This window comes from Oryctolagus cuniculus, chromosome 2, assembly GCF_051225735.1.
Source record: "Oryctolagus cuniculus isolate XC-2025 breed Fujian yellow rabbit chromosome 2, ASM5122573v1, whole genome shotgun sequence".
Taxonomy (NCBI): domain Eukaryota; kingdom Metazoa; phylum Chordata; class Mammalia; order Lagomorpha; family Leporidae; genus Oryctolagus; species Oryctolagus cuniculus.
In genome coordinates, this window is record NC_142868.1 from 64,532,723 (window position 1) to 64,554,490 (window position 21,768).

Sequence of the window (21,768 nt, forward strand, 5' to 3'; positions counted from 1 at the left end):
CAAAGCCTTAGTGTAGAACTGCTGACATGTCCTTCCAAGGAGAGTAGATACAAAGTGGAGATAGGAACAAGTTTGTGTTTTTAACAGATAACTCTGGTAGCAGTGGGAAAGGGATGCTGAGATGAGAGTCTAAGCCTGGACAGTGGTTTCATGAATAGAAAAAGAGAGGTGAAATTCGACACCTGTTAAAGGAATAGCAGCAATATGATATGGCAACGGATGTTATATAGGAGTTGAAGTAAAAACCATTGAAATTTTTACTGTAGTCAACAAGGTAGAAAGTTACATGAATTGAGATACCTAGGGCAAGGAGGAGTTGGAGTGTGACGTAATGTATTTGACTGTGGACTTGTTACATTAGAATCGTTTATGAAGAGCCACAGTCAGCCCTGGAAATTAGGTTGTAATACAATCAGAAATGAAGAACCAACAAATACAGAGAGGAAGAGATTAATATTGACTAACTCATCAAAGAAAGCTCTGAGAAGAAGATGACATCAAATGCCAAACAATAAATAACACTTCTGCACATAATATAGGTTTGGACTCAGAATATACTTTCTGTTTACTGTTTTGTTGGACATTTACCTAATCTCATATATTTTTGTTCTAATTTTTTCCAACATGTGAAAGTCTTTTAGCATGTTATATATAGTTAGTTTAAGGGTTTTATATTCATTCAACCAGTGTTAAACCAGTCATGTTTAATAGTATGAATTATTTTAAAGACAGTATGTACAATGTAATTTGTGCTGGGATTTTTATGTTTTCTTAATAAAGTCAATCTGTGCAATAACCAAGTGGCATCCCACCATGAGAAGACAGGAAATATTTCAGGACAGGAAAAGGAGAATAAGCTGAGATACAGAGGACAAATAAGGACTAGCCCAGGGCAGGAGACTGTTCCAGAAAAAGAAAAGCAAAATCTCACACAAAGTGCGGAAACCATGGCTGGAGTCAGACTTTTGAGGAGAGCCCAGGTCACCAAGTATCTTATAAGCCCTACTAAATAGTTGGGATGTTATCCTAATGGCAGTGGGGAGCCATTTCTTCAGTGAGGGAGTAGAAACAAGCATATTTGTTTGAAAGATTTTTCTAAGTGCAGTGTAAAGAATGTGTTGGAGGAAGGCGAGAAGAGAGGCAGGTGTGATATTGCACTAATTGAGAAATGATGATGGGAAGTAGTGACTGCACTGGGAAGTCTGTGAATTGATTTGCCATGGACAGCAGGGAAGATTGTGATGGTAGGAGAGGTGGTTCAAGAATGACATCCAGGCTTCTTTCTTGGGCATTTGGATGGATAGAGAGATTTCATTTAGTTGACACAGGAAATGTAGGAAGACATGGAAGTTTGTGGAAGATGATTCTTTTAGCTTTGAACCCATTGCTTTGAAGGTAACTGTGGGACATCCCACTGAAGATGTGAGCCTGGCTGGGAATTGAAGTCAGGGTGTAAGATAATTTGTGAGTTAGGCCTGGGGAGGTGGCAGTGACTATAACAGTCAGAGAGAAGTGAGGAAGGGCATCAAGGCAGCGGGAGTGATGTAACAGAGTGGCAGAAAAAGGCCATGGGCATATTTGAGAAAAATCAGTTTGCCCAGTGTAAGATAAGACTAGAGTAGCCCCTTAAATAATAGGCTGAGCAATTGGATTGATGCTGTAGTCAATAGGACTCAATGAGGATTTGAGCAAGAGAGGAACATTTGTCAATCAGTCATTAGGAAGATTTAACTAGAATATGGATTGGAGTGGGAATGCAGAGACCAGGCCGTAGGTTATTGAGGTATCTTAGATAGATATGACAAGATTTAGAAGTAGGATGGTTTTAGAAGAAATGAAAAGACAACATGATGGCAGAGGTAATTGTGAGAACAGAAGTGCTGCTTCTGTCAGATCATGGTGTGGGCTGAGAAAGGAGACGACTCAGAGAATGAGGATAATTTTGAGTAAAGAGGGAAGATCAGAAGAAAGGCCTGGTGTTGGGACAACTCCATGATTATACCTTATAGAATTAATATTAAAAGATAGCCTATCGGCATATGAGGGTATGTCAAAATGTTAATGGAAAAATGCAATTAAAAGATAAGTTCATTCTCATGGAAGACATTTTTTTTAGCTCCACGCATAGTTTTCTCGTAAAATGTTCATGAATCTTTTGAAGAACCCCTATATGCATGGATTTCAAAATTTTTTGCACCCAAATAAACTTACCTTTTCATTCCTTTTTCCTTGAACTTGTTGAAACTTGTTGAAATGCCCTTGTATTTTATTTCTAAGTTCTTTTTTTTTTTTCCTGTTTTCTTTGAGCTTGTCAAATTATATTCCAGAGATTGGACCAGATGATATTTTCACTTTAGTATACACTGCAAAGAGGGCGGGGAGGAGGGTAAGAAACCCATTTGGAAAGAAACTCGAATGAGAGGACTCAGTAATCCTGGCCAAGGGTGACGGGTGGTCTTCTCCACTGTGTGGCCCAGCATGGGGAGCTTAAAAACAGCCACAGCTTCTGCAAGGATCAGCAAACAGTGGATACTGAAAAGATGTGGAACATTTCCATGGGAATTGCTAGGACACAAGTTGTTCTTTTGCTGGCATCTTTGAAGTCTGTAAAAATATCATTCTGGATTTATCCCAAGAAGAGTCTGATGCAAAGTCACACACATCAAGCCTGCTGGATGCCATTTCCACTTAAGTAGTGTCTGTTCTGAGGGCTGAGGGGGGCGCCCGGCATGGTCTTTGCTGGTGGTCTTGGCTGATTCCGTGCTTTTATGGAAGTTACTGTTTTATTTGAGAGAGTCAATTCTGCCTGTCAGACCACTCCAGAAAGCTACTGTCCTTCTATTGTCTTGCCTCCGACAGTCTTCAAACACAGTGCTTATTACGTGACTTCTTCTGTCCGCAGTGTTTACTCTGCAGGTAGGTTTTTTTCCCTTTGGAGATCTGACTTGTGAGTTGATTGCTATTGTTTCCCCTTTACATAGTCTTTGTTCCAAGAAAAAATGCTTTAAATTCCCAATAAAAAGAGAAAGGAAACCCCAGCCTGTAGAGCCACGTGTTAAGATGCTTTTCAAGACAGAGGCAATTGGAAGCTGCTTGTCATATGGAGATTAGACACTCCGTCTCGAACATGGAGCAGGGCTGGCATCAGTCGAACAAGCAACTGCTTGCCGGCCTGCCTTCCTCAGGCCAGATAAAGACCCAGAAGGAGCAGCTGCCAGCCAAGAAGAATGTGAGAAAATAGGAAATTGATTTGAAATAGGATAGGGAAAAAGACACAGGAATTAACTTACAAATTTTCAAATATTCCCTTTGTAGGCATATGTAGTTGCTGCGTCTGCAGAAGAATGAGATCTTTAGTTTTCCCATGAGAGTAAAAAGGCAATGAACTCGCAGTCAGTACATACGTCAGACAGACCTGAAGTTGGTTTATTTCTTCATAATAGGGAGAAGAGTGATTATAGATTTGTGTTTTACTTTTTAGAAAGTCTTCTTAATGCTTTAGAAATCAATAAAAACAGAAGTGGAATAGTATAGACATTCAAATTCTAGGCACAGGGGAAGCAGATATTTTTCTTGCTAGATACAATTATATTAATTAAATTTCACATTAACCAGCAGGGGCTGGGCAGTTTTATGTTTGACTGTGAAGGTCGCAGGGATTCTAATTTTCTATTGACAGCAGTTCTTTCACTTTAATAGATGCCTTCAGGCACACCATAATGTCACTTTCCACTTCTTTGCTCCAAGGGGTTAGGGGATCATGCTAACAGTATTTAGGATCACTAATAGGTAGGAGAGATGTTTCCCTTATACCTACACTTCCAGGTGTGTAACACTGCGATCATGAGCTCCTGGGAGAACATCAGAAAAGGGGCCAGATCCACAGAGAATGCAGTTTTGTCTGCCTTTTGGACAGTGCTTGCCCATACAGGAGTAGCCGTGTAAGAAAGAAAAGGGTTGAGCAGGGAACTTGAACTTTCCCTTAGGTTCTAACACTTGGTGATGCTGTGTGATCTCTGTAGGTAGGAAAGTAGAGGTGTCATCTCTAACTACACTTACCAAGAATCTCCTATTTTGCCGAACACTGCCATGTGCTGCATCATGACATTGCAGTCACTGTTAGATCACATTTTATGGTTGCAGTCCCAGAAAGTTAGGACAGAGCAGAGAAGTCCTCATTGCCTGAAGATGACGTAGCTGCTGGAATGTTCTAGCACAACATAGTACTCACGTTCTCTGGTGATGCTGGCGTAAACTACCAAGTGCACTGTTAGTCACATAAAATAGAGCATTTGCTTCTGTATGATGTGTAATACTTGGTAACAAATGAATATGTTACTGCTTTAGACATTTACTACACGATGGAAATGTTTTTTAAACTTACTTGAGAGGCAGAGGCAGAAGGAGAGAAAGACAGTTCCCATCTGCTGGTTCCCTGCCCAATGCCTGCATCGGCCTTGGCCGGGGACCAAAGCTAGGAGTAGGAAACTTAATCCAGGAACCCCATGCAGGTGGCAGGGACCCAATTACCTGAGCCATCACTGCTCCCTCCCAGCCCTGTGTTAGCAGGAAGCTGGAATCAGAAACTGGAGCCAGTAATCAAATCCAGGTACTTTGAAGTGGGATGCAGGTGTCTTAACTTCCAGGCCAAACTCTCAACCATACTATACTTTTTAATCATTCTTTTAGAGTGTATTACTACTTATTAAAAACAAAGTTTCATATAAAACAAAATGCCCTATTATACCAGCTGCAGCCACAGATACCTCGTGCTTACCCATCCCTTGATTGCATTGAGACCATGTTGAGTGATTGAGCTACAGCTTATACATTTGTGTAAGTACACTCTATGCTATTTGTTCACACAATGAAATTGCTTAATGAGGCATTTCTCAAAAGATTTACCCATCATTAAGCAACACATGACTGTACATAAAACTTTGGTAGAAGGATAAATACATGATGGGGCCCTGCGGTTAAATCCTTGCCACAAGCAGTGTAACAACAAAGAGAGTATGATAGTTCACACTTACCTTGTGGCCTGCCCTGGCTTCTGAAAAATCACCATTACTATTCAAATGATAGAAAGAACTTTTCACCTCTTTTATGCGTTGGATTGCTGGCCACTATCTTAACACATGGAATGTCAGCCTAAAATAAACACAAAAACAGCTGTGAAATGCCTGACTGGGTCCTTTAATTTGTTTTTCAAAATAAACAAAACTTGATCTGTACACTTATATTGGATAGACAAGCAGCAAAACATTCAGGACAGTGGGAAACAAAGGTGGGAAAGGAAAAACCTTAGTAAACTGAGCAAACAGTAACAGCAACAGAAAACTGTTACCCTAAGACATTAAAGACACTGTGACAAACTCTTGCATGGCCCTTCAAAAGATGCTGAAGACCTGAGAGATTTCTTTTTAAGATGTCTAATTTGAAAGGTGGGAAGAAGAGAGAGAGAGAGAGGAGGAGGAGAGGAGAGGGGAGGGGAGAGGAGAGAGAGAGAGAGGGGAGTGGAGGGGAGGAGAGAGAGAGGAGAGGAGAGGAGAGGAAAGAGAGAAAGAAAGAGAAAGAGAGAGAGAGAAAGAGAGAGAAAGAGAATGAATCTTCCTTCTGCTGGTTTGCTCCCTAAATGCCTGCAACAGCCAGAAGTAGACCAGGCTGCAACCAGGAGCCATGAACTCTCTCTGGGTCTCCCTCATGGGTGGCAGGAGTCCAAGCACTTGGGCCATCATCTACTTCACCTCATGTGCATTAGCCAGGATCTGGATGGGAAGCGTGGAATAGCTGGGAGTCGAACAAGCACTCTAGTGCGGGATGCAGGCATCCCAAGTGGGACTTAACCCGCTGTTCACATCACAACATCCACCCTGAGAGATTGTTTTTACAGAGCAAAAAATTATTGTCCAAATGAGCCACACAACTCATTACAAGAGCAATGTCTGGAACCCAGATTTCCTGATTTCTAGAGAAGTAGAGAAATTCATGAAGGGTGACCTATGATGCTATCTTACTCCTTTGGTTTCAATGTACAAATGATTAAAACTACTTTGTGTTAGATAGACGTATATATATACACACACATATATAGAGTGTACATATGTTAAATGTATAATGTATATATATGTTAAGTATAAATGTGTGTATATATATACCTGTATGTGTGCATGTATAATGTCTGTTCTTGAGAGATGGAGAGAGACCTCCTATCTGCTGGTTCTCTCCCCAAATGCTCACACAATAGATGGGATTGGGTGCAGGCCAAACCCAGGAGCCAGGAACTCATTCAGGTCTCCTAGCTGGGAGGTAGGAGACTGACCACTTGAGCTACCTCCCCAGGTCTGCATTAGCAGGATGCTGGAGTCAGGAGCCAAACCCAGAAATCAAACCCCAGTGCTGTGATGTGGGACACAGGTGTCTCAGCTGCTTTGCTAAATGCTCATTTCTGTTAGTCTCTGTGTATTTTGCAGTGTGTTTATTTTATCCTCTTGCAGTGAAACTTATACATGCAACCTAAGGTATAGATAAAGAGATACCTGCTTATCTAAATTTCAGCCACGGAGTTTCCTGCACTGATTATGAGATGACATGTTTTTGTTAACATTGCTAGATAAAATCACCAAGCAGTGGAATAAGCTTTTTGTGGTATAAATGCCTGGCTATAATTAGGATCTTTCCCACTAATCATAAATTTCTATTAATCACAGTGTAATCTGACTGCTCTTTTCCATTTCGAAAATTCCTCATGCTAACCATCTTTCTGAAACTCTGCCAGAAATTCCTTGAAGCTAAATTTACCCAATATCCACTGTAGAATACGACCAGAAAAGGTACAGTCACTCTAAACAGATTTATACCTAACTCTGAGAGCCATTCTGCTTATTCTGGCTGCTTATTTCACCTGAAACTACAGCTATCTTAGGCTCTGTAGTTAAAGTGACATAGTGATATATTGACCTAATGAGTAATATTATGAAATTAATTCTAAAATACTCTAACTTCTTCTCCCTTAATCTTTAAAATTCATTTGAATGATCACATTGTACAAACCTTTTGTTGAAAACCTTACAAAGGCCTTCAGCCAAAAATAACATAATTCTCCATATTTTCCCTTTGGTTTAAGTTGCTCCCAAGGATGGCAGGCTCTGTAACATGGTCTGGAGTCAGAGTGTTGACTTGGACATTCATCTCAGTGATCAAAATCTCTGTTAGCTGTGGCCTCAAGAGTTACGTTCACCTTGGTTAGCATCAATTAAACAGATGCCTTATTTTGCCTTTTAATGACTGTAGAGCTTCGGAAAGATCTGATGCCCTCTGCAGCAGTTCTCCTAAGAGAAAGAGACAGCCCCTGAAGTTTACTGTCACTCAGAAGCTGAAAGCCCCCAGGACCAGGTCCACAGCAGGCGTGTTCTTTACCTGACAGCCTCTGCCTGCACCTGTTACCACTCTGTGCCTTCCTTCCTCGTTCCTTTTAGAGAACACATTTCTTCTCATGGTGTTTCCTGTGTATCTTTGTATGGTTTCCCTTAAGCTGCTGCCTCGTGGCTCTCAGCAAGACCCCAGCACATTTGCTTCCTGCAAACTGATACAGACCTGAGCTGGATTTTTTTCTGAAAAAAAAAAAAAAAACAGTATATTTTTCCCAACAGAGTTATTTTAAATAATGGAAATGGAGTTCTCTCTCCTGGTTTTAAAGTAGCCTTTCCCTGCGAGGATTAAAGGAAGCATTTCAGGTGAAAGTATCTAAGGTGTTTGAGGCACATACGAGGCTTTCAATAAAGGTGAATGGAATTCACATCCAGAAGCTTTGAAGGAAAAAAACTGGTTTGCACACTAACTGTCTCCTTTTCTCCACCACCCACTTGCTTGTCAACAACCATTAAATCTGACATTCACCCCATTACTCTGCTAAAAATTATTTTCCGTTAGGTCACAAACTGCTTCTTCTTGTCACTTGGAAGAACTTTTCCTCGGTCCCCGTAAGCATTAATCGTTGGCATGCAGTTTTGTTGACCATCACGCACCGGGTTCCCTGTCCCAGTTGTTGAAATCTCTCCTCCAGGACCCCTTCACCCAACATCAACGTGGATATCTCCTTCACTCTCCCTAGCGTTGACCTGCCGTCGTGACCCCTTTGTGTAGGCATCCCCCCAGATTCAGGTGTGGCCCTTTGCTGTCTTGGTTTTACTCATTGCCTCTGAGCTCTCACCTACTCAAATACCAGTGTGTGGTATTGGCTTAGCAAGTCTACAACAGAGCACTAAATTCCCTCTTGCCACCTCCAGACTTCCTACTGGTGCATGTAAAGAGATCTGTTTCACTGCTCTAAACCATTTGTCTTCTGATAGAACTTTCTCTTCCTGGGCCGAGGTCTCTAAATCCAGCAAATGATACCAAGAGGTTGTGGTTCTCCACGAGCTCCACCTCCACACCTACAGAGGAAGCCCAGAGAGCAGCCATTAAGATGATGAAAGGGATGAAAATTAGCCGCATGAGGAAATGGTAAAATAATAATAATTGAGTTTAGCATGACAATGTGGATTTTAAGGGAAGATTTAGGAATAATCATCTTCAAGTATATGAAGGGCCCTTATTGAGGAAATGCTGACCAGCTGCTCCTCTTTCTGCTTACACTGAGCAAGGGCATCTGGGAATACATTGTGGCTTTAGAGATTTAAGTTTAGGGAGCCTCAGAAAACCCTGTGAACTGTTATTGTGTGTTACTTGGGATAGGTATGGCACAGTAGGGTTTTTTAAAAACTTCATGTGTGTGTGGTGTAATTTAGATGGAATTTTATCTGAGATGGATCTCAGAGGGTATCCCCAAATTAGGTCATAGGTTAAGATTATGTCCAGTTTTATAAATCTATGGTTTTAAAATGAAAAGTATATATCTGGAGATTTTAAAAGAAAAAAAAAGTAGTGCAAGATGTCCTATTCCACAGCCTCTACCTTCAAAAGGTTAATGTGAACTTAGGGTTGTGTGTGTATGTGTATGGATGAGAGCGAGCAAGTAAGAGAGAGAGTGCACACAAATGAGCCAGTGGTTATAGAATGTGTGATAAATACACGTGATTGTATTGATTTAGTTAACAAGCAGTTTCTTCAATCTGGGCTTTTTGTTGCCAGTGTTCCATTCATGTACTCATCCCAAACCAGCATGTATCTGCTTTCTGTAAGACACTGTACTAAATGCTGGAGAATCAGCAAAAAACTGATCCCTAGCTTTATATATTTGTGGTCTGGAAGGAGTGCCTGATGAGAAAACAGGAAGCAGAATATAGTACGATGAATGTGACAAAAGATATTTGCAGATTTCAAAGGGAACACGAAAGGGGAACCCTTATACTATTCTTGGTAAACCAGGAAAGGCTGCATGGAGAAACTGACCTCTTTTAAAAAGTTTTTAATTAATTACTATCTTTTCATTGTGTTTGAAAGAGAAAAATCTATCTGCTGGCTTACTCCCCAACATCCTGCAATAGCCAGGGCTGAGCCAAGACAAAGCCAGGAGTCAGGAACTTAATCTGGATCTCCCATAAGGGATGTGGGCATCCTACGGGGCTTCTTAACTGTTGCATCAAACACTTACCCTGGAACTGACTTCTGAGTCAGGTTATGAGTAAGCAAAAATTGGCCATATCAAAAGCAGAGTTATGAAGCATATACCTACATACAAAATACCGTAAAAATATGCTTTGGGGCAGAGTTTTGCCTTGGCATTTAAAACATTTCTTTGGACGTCTGCATCTCACTTTAGAGTTCCTGAGTTTGACTCCTGACTCTAGCTTGCTGCCAGTGCAGACCCTGGGAGGCAGCAGTGATGTCTCAAGTAATTGGGTTCCTGCCTCCCACTTGGGAGACCTGGATTGAGTTCCTGGCTCGTAGCTTCTGTAGCCCTCCTTCTCTGCCCTTGGCTGTTGTGGGCATTTGGGGAGTGAACCAACTGATGAGAATCACTCTCTCTCAATAGATGTCTTGTGTTCTGTCTCTCATCATTTTAAGATAAGAATTTGGGCGTATATATATATATATAAAATTTGTGAAACAAAAAAATATTTTATGTGAGACTGTCATGAAAGCACCTGAAACTAATAGCTCATTAATTGTCTGCATTCATTTGTCCACAAAGACATGTTAAATAAACCACTTGCAAAAAATGATCTTAAGACATATGGATTCCTTTTAGATTTTTTGATATTACAGATTGTAAATGGTAAATATGGAAGCTTGTGTGATTTCTGTGTTCTGGCTGCTGCATAAAGCTTTGACCTGTGCATGGCTATTGTCACTGTAGATAACTGCCCATCTGATAGCATCAGTTCATCCCTAGTCATTATTGAGCAACCAATTCTTATGCCCAAATGAAACAAAATCATTAGAGTAATATATTTAATTTAAAAAATATTTCGTCTAATTTGTTGATGTTTCATTAAAATTGGTTTTTGAGAACCAACATTAGTGTTTCGGAGAAAGGTAAATGGACTGATGGTTAGAAAGAAATAGTCCAGATTGAAGAACTTGCCCATAAATAAAATAATGCAGTCCTCTGTATTATCACCTGTGCATTTCTTAAACTTGGACTATCAAAGAATGCATTCAGATTATGCGCACCAACAATATATTCTTATTTTCAAAACTGAAAAAATAAGGTGAATCCCCCATCAAGTTACCAAGCATAGAAACATCCAGCCGGCGCCGCGGCTCACTGGGCTAATCCTCCGCCTAGCGGCGCCGGCACACCGGGTTCTAGTCCCGGTCGGGGCGCCGGATTCTGTCCCGGTTGCCCCTCTTCCAGGCCAGCCCTCTGCTGTGGCCAGGGAGTGCAGTGGAGGATGGCCCAGGTGCTTGGGCCCTGCACCCCATGGGAGACCAGGAAAAGCTCCTGGCTCCTGGCTCCTGGCTCCTGCCATCGGATCAGCGCGCTGGCTGCGGCGGCCATTGGAGGGTGAACCAACGGCAAAGGAAGACCTTTCTCTCTGTCTCTCTCTCTCACTGTCCACTCTGCCTGTCAAAAAAAAAAAAAATAAAATAAATAAAAACATCCCAGGGTGGGCCTGGGAATTAGTCCTGCTGGCTGCAGACCCCCTGTCAATGTGTCAGGGTGGAGCAGCACACTCTCCATAGTGACCACCCCTGGTCCTCCTCAAGGAAGAGATTTACTCGTGGCACTGGCTTTCTGTATACTTCTCTGTGCTATAGGCTGCCTTCTGCCATAGCCTTTGAACAGCTGGTGACTTGACTTGGGCCTTGGCTCTTGCTATGTACTCAGTTCCTGCCATCCATACCCTCAGCTAACTCTTGTTGGCCATCCAGGTTTCTGTTGAAGCTCTGCCCTCCTGGCCCCTCCTGGCCCTGTTCTGCCTCTCACCACCAGGTAGGAATGAGCTCCTCTCCTCATAGTCTTTCCTCCATCTTGGATGCTCGCCAACACAGGGTTGACACTCACTAAGCCTTTTTGCTTTGCTTGATGGTCCCCTGTGAGAAGTGCAGACACACACACCCAGATCTTGCTTCCTCTTCTTCCCAGCCTGCCCAGTAGGTTCCTGCCTAAAGCCATCTGAATTAACAAAAAAATGAGGATCAGTTCTGTGGGCACGCAACAAATGTGATTGCGTATCTAAAGAGTCCTAGGTCTTCATCTTGTTTCGGATTACAGCAAGCATTAGGTTTTTGGTTTATTTTTGTTTTGGTGAAGTAATTCACAATTCAACACCTTTAAAAATAAAGAATAAAACTCACCTTTTAGAAATGATTTCAGATGTGAGTCATTTCAGATCATTTTGAGACAAATACATATATTGTTGGTGGATTTTTCTGTGTGATAAACCAAAAAATTGCCTAGATATTATACTAGCCCTTGAAAACATAAATGATTATATTTATTATAAGCCTTTGTTTTCAAGTCTTTATTTTTCTTCCAGTGTAAATGATAATTGAACTTTACTGGAGAAAGGACCTGGGAATTATGGTTTTCAGTATAGTTTTATGTCAGCTCGTAACAGAGTCCACATGCTGTTAGAAAGTTATGTCCTACTAACAAAATAACACTTCACAAGACATAAGATAAAATCTAGAATTTTATTCATGGCATATAACCAAAGTAATTGTACAATTATTATGTACCAGTTGATGTCAATGCTCTGTAATTTTCATGATATAAACAGTTTCTTTGACATATTTAAGAAGGAAAAATTTGTAAGTAAAAGTACAGAGTTATTTTGTTTTATAAAGTTCACCCAGACAAAGTACATTCTAGAGAGGCACCTACATATCATCCTATGTGAATCCCTAAATCAGGTATTTGGAAATGTCTGCTAACCATTTCATCACTCATTAAGATTCTAGTTTTCAGAGAATACTAATATTGACCCTATTTGTCACCTTACCTCTTGGGGGTAACTTCAAAATACAGGAGAAAATCAGGTACCTCTCATATCTACTTATTACTCATTTTAAAAAAAATCAAATGTCTTTTTTTTTTTTTTATGTGGACTATCCTGATAAATTTGCTTTGGTTCATGAACTGCATAATACCAGTTTAAAGTATGGAATCAATATTGTTTAAATGTCTAGCGAAATAGGTGTCAGTCTGGGAGTCCATCAAACCTGGGATATATGAGCATACCCTTCCCTGCTAGAGTTCCAGTTTCCTCATCTGTAGAAGGGAATAATAACACTGCTTTCTCATAGGGGCTCAGAGAATTAAATCAAAGTGGTAAGTGTCAAATGCTCAGGGTAATGCCAGTCATAAAATGAAGTGCTCAGTGTTAGCTTTTATCATAGCCACTTATTTAGTATAGCTATACAAGTTTGATTTTGATGTTGTATCAGCACCTCTGACAGTAGGGATTTATTGGTTTATAATTAGCAGGAAGGGTAATCATCCCAGTTTTGTGTGTACTCTGATTTTTTTCTGGAAGGTTTTTGGCCTAAGTTCAGAGAGGTCAGAAGCACTCTTAACACTCCTACTCTGAAGCTAAGTTGGTGCTGGTTTGAAACAGCTCATGCATGGACTTTTTTTTTTTTTTTTAATACAATTTGCTTTGATTTAGTTTGGTTCATGCATTTTTAAAAATCTTCCTTGTGGTGTGCAGTCATTAGGGTTTTATGCCTAAAGAACTAAATTCAGTTATAAGTAAAATTCATTTAATATTGCAAGTATGATTTCATGTGGTTATTTATTCACAACATAAAATAGCCACATAATTCAACATATTTAATAGTATCTGCTCATGGAACTGCGGGGAATTCTGCACATCTTAGACAAGGAATGCTTAAGTTATAGAAGGCAGTATCTATAATGCTAATTATTCCTGACATCATTGATATGGCAAGCTGTAGTAGAAGGAAGTAGAAATCGAACACGTGTTATGCCTTATTACATGTCTCTGAGGAACTCTTTGGTGGATTCTTTGTATTTAAAAGATGTCAGGGATTTAATGTGTGAATGGGCGTGGCCATAAAACCATGTGTCTTTTCTTGGTAAGATCTGAGGGTCCTTCAAAAAAAATCACGGAAAATGGAATTAAAGTAGGAGTTCATTTTGATGTAAAAAATATTGAAATCTCTGCATGCTGGTTTTTCATATTACACAGCTCTCTATAAACTTTGTGAGGTCCTTTAACGTACACAGAAGCCATCCTTTACTTCTCAGTATTAGAAACTACTTGAACCCATCTGTCCCTTTGTCCTCCCCCATGCCTGCTGTTGCTGCTCAGCTTTGTTCAAAGTAAATTCTTAATCATTCTCAAGGGATATTTTCTTTGTTCAAATGAAAATAATTAACTTTGTATTAAGAAAGGATAGAAGTCAATATCCATAAAGAATATTCCAATAGAGTCCAATATGAAAATCGGTGTAACCTGCATCTGATATTCATAGATGGGCATTGCTTAATTAGCATTTTAAATTGGAATTTTAATAAATGCTATCAATCAGTGACCAATTTACATAGCATTCATCCGAGGAAACAAGCATGCCAGATATCAGTCTTCTTGAGATTCGGTCTTGACCCAAATGATGATTTATTTAAGATCTTAAATTTGTCATTCTCCCATTAGAATGTGTTCTCATGTTCTAGCCCCAGTCCAGATCTGCTAACTTGTGTTTGTCAAAACTCAAGGGATGCATTTGTGATGTGTAGATAAGACTTGGTTCCTGGCAAATTTTAAATGTGCTGTTTGCTGCCTTTTAATACATCTGAAATTGCAGTTGAACAACCCTTCCTGATAGTCTTAAGGAGTTGCAGTGTTTATCTGAGGCCCTTCCCACCCCAAGAAGAGTCGTATTCATTACAAAGTCTGTGTGAAGACCCTTTTCACAATATTATGTCTTAGGAAGATATTTATTTAAGAAAGCATACAAGTCTTTGGGTGCCCTACAAAATATCTATTGTTCTCTTTTTTGACCCAATTTTACTGAAGAGAGGAAGAATTTCAAAACCCTGACTTAACTTTGAAATTTAGACTGTATCAAAAGAATGTTTACATTTTTAAAATAATTGCTGTGCTGTGTGTAAACAATATTCATGATATCTTAATAATGTAAACGCCCCAATTCACAAGTAAGTTATTTTGATCATTAAGGGAAGAATGGATAGGATGACTGTGCTCATCAAGTTATAATAGAATGCATTTGTGAGTCGAGGTTTCAGAAGAGCCAGAGTTAATGAAAGAAAACGCCAAGGTGTAGACCTGGCTTAAACACCGGGTAGCATGAAATATTTGCATGTTTGACGATGGACATGTTACACAGGGTAACATGAAATATTTGCATGTTTGATGATGGACATGTTACACGGGGTAACGTGAAATATTTGCATGTTTGACGATGGACATGTCACACGGGGTAACGTGAAATACTTGCATGTTTGACGATGGACATGTTACACAGGGTAACATGAAACATTTGCATGTTTGACGATGGACGTGCTAGTACTGGAAATTGAGACAGTAAAACCCCCACAAAGAGATGGAGGAGCTGTATTCACATTCCGTAGCATTAGACACAAGAAAAAGTGACAAAAGTCTAGATAAAGATAACACACTAACGATAAAGAACTCGCTGTTGGATTGTGGGACGGAGGAAAAGGTTTAGTCATTACCAGAGGAAAGAGGGGGTGAGAGAAGAGCAATCCCGAAGGTAATCATCTCATCTCATTGATAAACGAAGGGAGAACGCTGAGCCTTCCTTTCTTAAACTATTAATTTTCTGGTTTAAGTCTGCATTTAGAAGGTAGTTAAGATGTGGAATGAGAGCTGATAAAAGATGTTGATTGCTATCAGTATTGGGATGTAAAGTACTTCTTGTTGTCTTTCTTGTTTATTTATAAAAATGCTTGCGGGGGTTTGGAGGGATTGAAAGGAAACACCGGTGAATCTGAAAATTACCGAACATTTGAGTCATTCAATCCTCAGTTTAATGGCGAAAGGGGTTGAAGGGCATGGAATATTCTGGAAGAAAGAAATTAAAGGACGGAGGGACGTTAGACTGGAGGCAACGCACAACTAATGACACAAGGGGAATCTAGAGAAAGAAAAAGACAATTTTTTTAAAAGAAAAATTTAATACAGAAGCATCTTTTATTTAAAAGTAAAGCTAGGTAGAACAGCACATTAGCCATTCCGGAGCACGGCTGTCCGGCCCTGCCGCGTCACGGAGAGGAACCCGAGCCCCCAGCCCAGAAGACCCGCGCCTCAGCTTCCCGGGCCGCGAGCCCGACTCTCGTTAGCGTTCATGGGGGTCCGCGACGGCGGCGAGGACCGGGCGCACGGCGTCCCCCGCCACGCTCCGGTCCGCCCGGGAGCACGTGAAGCGGCCGAGGCGTGGGCGAGCGCGGGCTGCGCCGGTCCCCGCGGCGCTGCAAGGCGACAGCCACCCGCATGCTGGCGCTCCACGGGAGAGCCCCGGCGTCGAGAGCCCGCCCCCGGGGGCCCCGGCTGCCCACTTGTTCCCGGCCCCGCGGGCCGCCGCCTCGAGGACCGCGTCCCGCGGCCGCGTGGGGCGCGGGCCTGCACTGCCGCCCGGATTAAGTAAACACCTCGGATGTGCGAGGAGGCATGAATGGTGGCAGACCAAGGGTCGGGCTTCATTCATGGGTTGGGAAGAGCTGCTTTTGTGAGCACGGGAAAGTAGTGGTGAGAGAGAAAACCTATTTTGAAAAATCCACAGCAGACTGCAAAACCACATTCTAGAATACTGATGTTTCAGGAGAGCGAGAGAGAGAGAGAGTGTGTGTGTGTGTGTGTGTGTAAACCTATGACGGTCTTGAAAGCATGCCTGCAAGCAGTTCTCGGTACTGTTTTCAGGTCTTCGTTTGGGGGCATGGCCGTTAAAACGTCCCGACCCGTGGCGGGTGGGAGTGTGCGTGGGGGCCGGGAGAATCTGAGGAGGCGGCGGCGGCGGCGGCGGCCGGGCGCGGGGCCGGCGGGGCGGCGGCAAGCGGCCCGGCCCGGCGCGAAGGGGTTAATCGTCGCCGCCGCCCCCTCGGCGGCCGGGTGTAAACAGAGGAGCCTCAGCCTATCATGTCTAGCTGCCGCTCGCAGCCCGAGCCCCGAGCCCGGCGCTGTAACATGATACGCTCCAGACCGAAGCAACTTGGCAGCGCCGGGCTCGGCTCCGCACGGCCACAGCGAGGGCGCGCCGCGGCAAGGTGGGTGAGCGGCGGCGGCGGCGGCTGCCGGGGCCTGGGGCGGCGGGGTGCAGCGCGGCTCCTCGCGCGGCGGGGTCGCTCGCTCGCTCTCGGGGACGGGGTCGGGGACGGGGACGGCGGCGGCGGCTTCGCTCCGGGGCCGGTGGCTCCGCTTTTTTCCCGGGTGGTGTCGGAATGGGAGGCGGCTCCGCGCGGGTTTGAATCGGTGCAGAAGCAACATTAGCATCTGAAATGAGGTGGCTTTTTAACCCCTGAGGGACCAAATTTAAGATTTAAAGAGGCGAAAGCTCAACTTTCTCGGTTACTCTTCGTCACCCGAGTGGTGCAGGTAGCCGCGGGGAGAATGGAGTCTTTTGTTCCCGGTGTTTTTAATTAGACGGATTTTTTTTTTAATGAGTAGTATACTGCCCTAATCTTTGAGGTAAAGCTGTGGGTTTTTCTTTTTTTCCCTGCGTTTTGTGACTTTTGTGATTTAGCTTATCGAATTCGTTGCGAGCAAATCTCAGCAATAATGATTTTGGATCATTTCTGCCTGGGATGTTCAGAGATCTGCAGAGGTCTTACATAAATCAGCCCCTTGGTTCCGTTACCTAAAATCCATCACACTAATTGCTTCGTGTGGGGAAAAGGTTGAAAACAATCTCGCTCGTTAAAAGAGCCGTGCTTTGCAGAGTGTGATTTGTGTCAGGAGAAGGTTGTGGAGAGCCGAGGCGCCCCCAGAATTCAACTTTGCAGCTGTGCTTCGGCGCAGGTTACTCCTGTGGAAAAAAAATAGTTGGGAATTGCTAGGAAAAAACTTGGCGCGATTTTGTGTTAGAGTAAAAGCAGCGATCTGCCGCTTCGCGAGTCTGTGTGCATTGTAATAAAAGACAACAAAGATGAGTGCGAAGTCAGGTTTCCTCGCTCTCGGGTGCTCGCGGCTCTGTCTCGCTGGAATGTCGTGCAGACGCTGTGTACAGAGATGGAGCCTGTGTCACAAAGTCATTCTGTCTTCTGAAAGCCTGGTATAATCAAATGCAGTGCCTTGCGATGGTGTAGTTGAAGATTTGATCCCCTTCCACTAAAGTGGAAATACTTTCGGTAATTGAAAGCAGATTCACGTCTGGAGTTGGACAAGCCAAGGTTTTCATTTTTAAAATAAGCCTTTTGTTCTCTGGTTTTAAATGTTTCAGAGAGCCATCCAGAGACTTCTGTGTGCTAATTGTTAAGGTTGTTCTTAAGAAGGGATTGAAAATAGCCAGAGAAGGCATTTTGGAAAGACTGGGAACTTCCTAAGCCTCCCTCTGAGCAGGGGAATATTCTGGTGCAATGTATACTGTCTGTGCCCCACGTTTTCTGTTTTCAGCGGATTCCCAGGCATTAAAATGCAGCTGTGATGTTCAAAACCCCAAAACCTCAAGCCAAGTCCATGTGTTTTCAAGAGGTTAAAAAACTTGAGAAACCTTGGTGTTACCCCATTTTAGGCTGTGATTGACTCAATTTGATGATGCCTTGGAAATCCAGGATAAAGTATGATTAATTTAAAGAGATGCTGATGAGACATTAATAGATGGGCTGAAACTTAAGTGATGCGACTGCAGATTGTGTAACCTGGTTCCTTGTTCGTCTTTGGGGTCTCAGTGTTAAATGCCTCAAAACGCTGGCCTTTAAAAACTGAAATTAGGAAGGATGTATTGCAGACAAAGAGGAGTCATTTGATCTCTTATTAGCTGTGAAGATAGGGAAGAATGGTGATGTATAGAGAGCCTCACCCTCGGTCTAAAGGAGGTGAAATCCAAAATGAATTGTGAAATTTTGAGGAAAAGTTCAAAGAGTTGTAACAGTGACAGTCGAGATCAGGAAAAAAATAAAAAACAAACCAGTGTCTTGAGTGCTTTTAAAGACTAGTTTCTTAAACTGTGCTAGAGGTTACTAATAGGAGGTTAATGGGCATTTATGGACTATAACATGGCAGTTTGATTTCTTAGGAACTACTTGGTAGCTCTGTATTTTGTCTTGTTTCCTTGTGGTCTTGATAAGCATTGGAGCACGTTCTCATCCTGAGGAAGTACACACCTCCGTCATGATTTCAATGATATCCTTCTTGTTCTTTCTGCTCTAAAGTTATCTTTTTAAGAAGTTGGCATTTCAAATCTTTAGCTGCCAAATAAAACCTTTGCTAAATTTTGGATGTGTTGCGTCACATTCTGTAGTTATCAGTGGCCTAGTGTTTGGCATAATACGATGTAATTCTCAAAGATTTAGGGAAAGAAAGACGACTGAACCTGGATTCTTTTGCAGATGTCTGAACACTGATTTTCAGATCATGATCTTGTCTAAATACTTAAACCAGCCCTTTTGGATGCTGCTGTTTAATGTTACATTTTTATGTCCTATTTAAAAAAAAAAAAAACTTGGTTAGAGGTATACAGAATCTTCTGTCATCTGAAATAATATGTTCAATTTATCGTGGGACTCTTGTCTTTCATAATGTACAAAAGTGGCAAAGGAGGCACTGTCTAAATACAGTGATCTTGATAATTAACGCCATAAAATAGATTAAAATGCTGTATTCCAGGTATTCATTTCCTTAAAAGAGCCACCAGAATAGCGTTGCTAAGCACCCTTCACTACTGCAAGTAACAGAAAATGACCCAAATTAAAGAACCTGTTCTAAGCTGTATTCTTGTGTTTTCTAAAGTGCATTTCCAGAGGTTTAACAAGACTCATTCAATTAGTGGAGGAAAGAAAGATCTATTTTCAGCTCTGATATACAATTAAGAGGTGGGGCTTTAGAACATCAATTCTTTATGTTTGTAATTTATTTTGTTTCCTAGGCTTTACTTTAAACAGTTATGAGTAAAGATTTGTAGCAAACCACCTTTCTAGCAGTCCAGATGTAAATGTTGAATAGAGGAGAAAATTTTTAGGAATTTTTATCCAAATGAGTTATTTCTGTATTAACTTTTCTTTATTTTAAAGAAGTTTAAACTTTCTATTAGTATGATATGTTACTGGTTCATTATGAATTGCTTACTCTGAAAAAATATATATACATAGACATATATACATATGTACCTTTAAATATGGCTATAATTATTCTGTTTAACCATAGAAAAGAGTCCGCAACACCTAGCACTTGAGAAATAGCTGACTTCCTTAAGGATATTTGGATGTTAGGAAAATGGTGCCATGAGGAAGATAGGAGTGTTATGTTGAAGTAAAGAAAGTAAGTAAAGAGCAATAGTTTGTGTGGTTCTGTTTTTGTTTTTTGTTTTTGGACCTTACAGTAAACTGCCCTTCTGGGTTAGACCAGAACTTATAAATAGTTGGGGCTAAAAACCTAAGCAACAACTAGAAGAGTGTTCAGTAAGTTAGATCTTCCAGTGACCTGGCTCCTAGCTAATGCAGCCACAGTCACAAACACAAGCTGTGGAACTTCCCGGCAGAGAGAAAGGAATGGAAGGTAACGGGTGTTAGGGGTGTAAAGGTGTAGGGAGAGGAGGGAGAAGGTTCCCAAATGCTGAAAGCAGGATGATTAGCAAGGTTTCTGCTCTGTCACATTGATCTAGGCGAGTCCCAAGCACATGCACAGAGATTTTGAGTTACTAGTCCTAAGTGTTGTTTTGGCAGTAATCTTACGTAATATGATGACATATCCCTATAAATTGAATATGTAAAGCCAAAGTAACACTTCATGTATCTTATACAAGAGATTGTACATTTGAAATTCATTATGTTTAGATTTATCAGGTTGTTTGGTATTGCAGATTTCCCTCGCAAAAGATAGTGTAAAATAAATAAAATATGTGTGATTGTTATACTTATTTATGTCTAGGCTCCTTAACCTGAATTGAGATCTCACTTTAGGTGTCTGGAATGTGTTGTTTTTTGATGTATGAGTCTGTTTTGTTCCCATAGAGAATAATAACATGATGTAGAGATTATTTGATTGTATGTATTTGGCAGGTTTGAAATGGTACTTATTTTAATATTTAAGAAGTCAGTTGTTTTGAAATTGATGTTTGTATGTTAATTTGAGTTACTGACTTTACTGTTCAATTACAAAGCCTACATTTAAGTTTCCAAGTATGTAGTCTTAATTTTTACTATTTCAAGTCAGTATTCCAGAAACAATGTATGCCATAGATGTTAGTAATGGTAAGTTTATTTCACAAGGATAGAATAATAATTGAAATAACAACAACTATTTGAGGGCAGCTTACATTTAAATAACAGTTAGGTTTGGGGAAATATGTGCTATAGTTTTTAAAAGAAAAAGTTTTCTTGAGTGTTATTATTCTCCTCCCTTAATATTAAGTACTGTCTCACATCAACAGCTCATTTTCTACAAAAGGTATTGTAAAGTGTTCCAGAGTGACAGATATGCTAACCAAAAAGGGCATAAGACTTCTCTAGTTACATGTATATATTATCATAAAAGTTTTTAAAAATTAAAATGTGCTTGAAAGTTTCAATACATTTTTTTCCCTGTTTATGCACAGCTTCTGTTTTCCCCTTAGTCTTAAACTGTTTCCTGCAGAAAAAGAGGATTTGCCATCTAGAGACACAGAAATGTCATCTGGAACTCTTTTTATGCCTTTTCTTTTAAGTAAAACAAAATTACCTTATAGAACAAATTTAACATTGTTAACCTTTTATAATTATTTAACCATTATTTCATTTTACCTCCTGCTTATAAGTTGTACATTAGTGGAGTAGACACCTGGCTGTGCTCTTAAAAGTTTATTTGTCTTTCAATTCCTGTGATAGTAGGGGGCAGTACATCTCCTTAATTATCTTTGTTCAGGGAAATGCTGAAAGGCCAGGGTAGTTAAACAAGACCATTTGGATTTGTGAGGTCGAAGTCAGATGCAAGGAAAGTGGTTAAATGCATTATCTTCTTATTGAGCCCATCATCAGCAAAGTGACCTTGATGGAGGTGGAAAAAGCCATGTGGCTATTTTATGACAGCCACCCCTGCTTGTTTTATCACTGGCAGATTTTTGCATACCACCTTATCATATTTCCTTCTTTTTTGTTTTCAAATACCATTGCCTTCCATTGTAGATCATCACCGTAACAGTGAGAATTAAAATTAGTTCCCTTTCCGTGACAGTGGATTTTCCTGC

The 21,768-nt window shown here is 41.1% G+C and overlaps 1 protein-coding gene across 13 annotated transcripts in view; it reads left to right on the forward strand.

Moving 5' to 3' along the window:
* Window positions 1-21,768, forward strand: part of TENM3 (teneurin transmembrane protein 3) — a 651,480-nt gene that overhangs the window by 276,384 nt on the left and 353,328 nt on the right. For 3 of the 13 annotated variants that reach the window (XM_089325518.1, XM_070068322.2, XM_070068323.2), the window contains exon 1: window positions 16,505-16,657. The exons of 9 other annotated variants lie outside the window; for them this stretch is intronic. The gene's annotated coding sequence lies outside the window, so the exon portion shown is untranslated. Of the gene's footprint in view, window positions 1-16,012; window positions 16,143-16,504; window positions 16,658-21,768 lie in introns of those variants that run through there. One more of the 13 variants, XM_089325519.1, reaches the window with a different exon arrangement.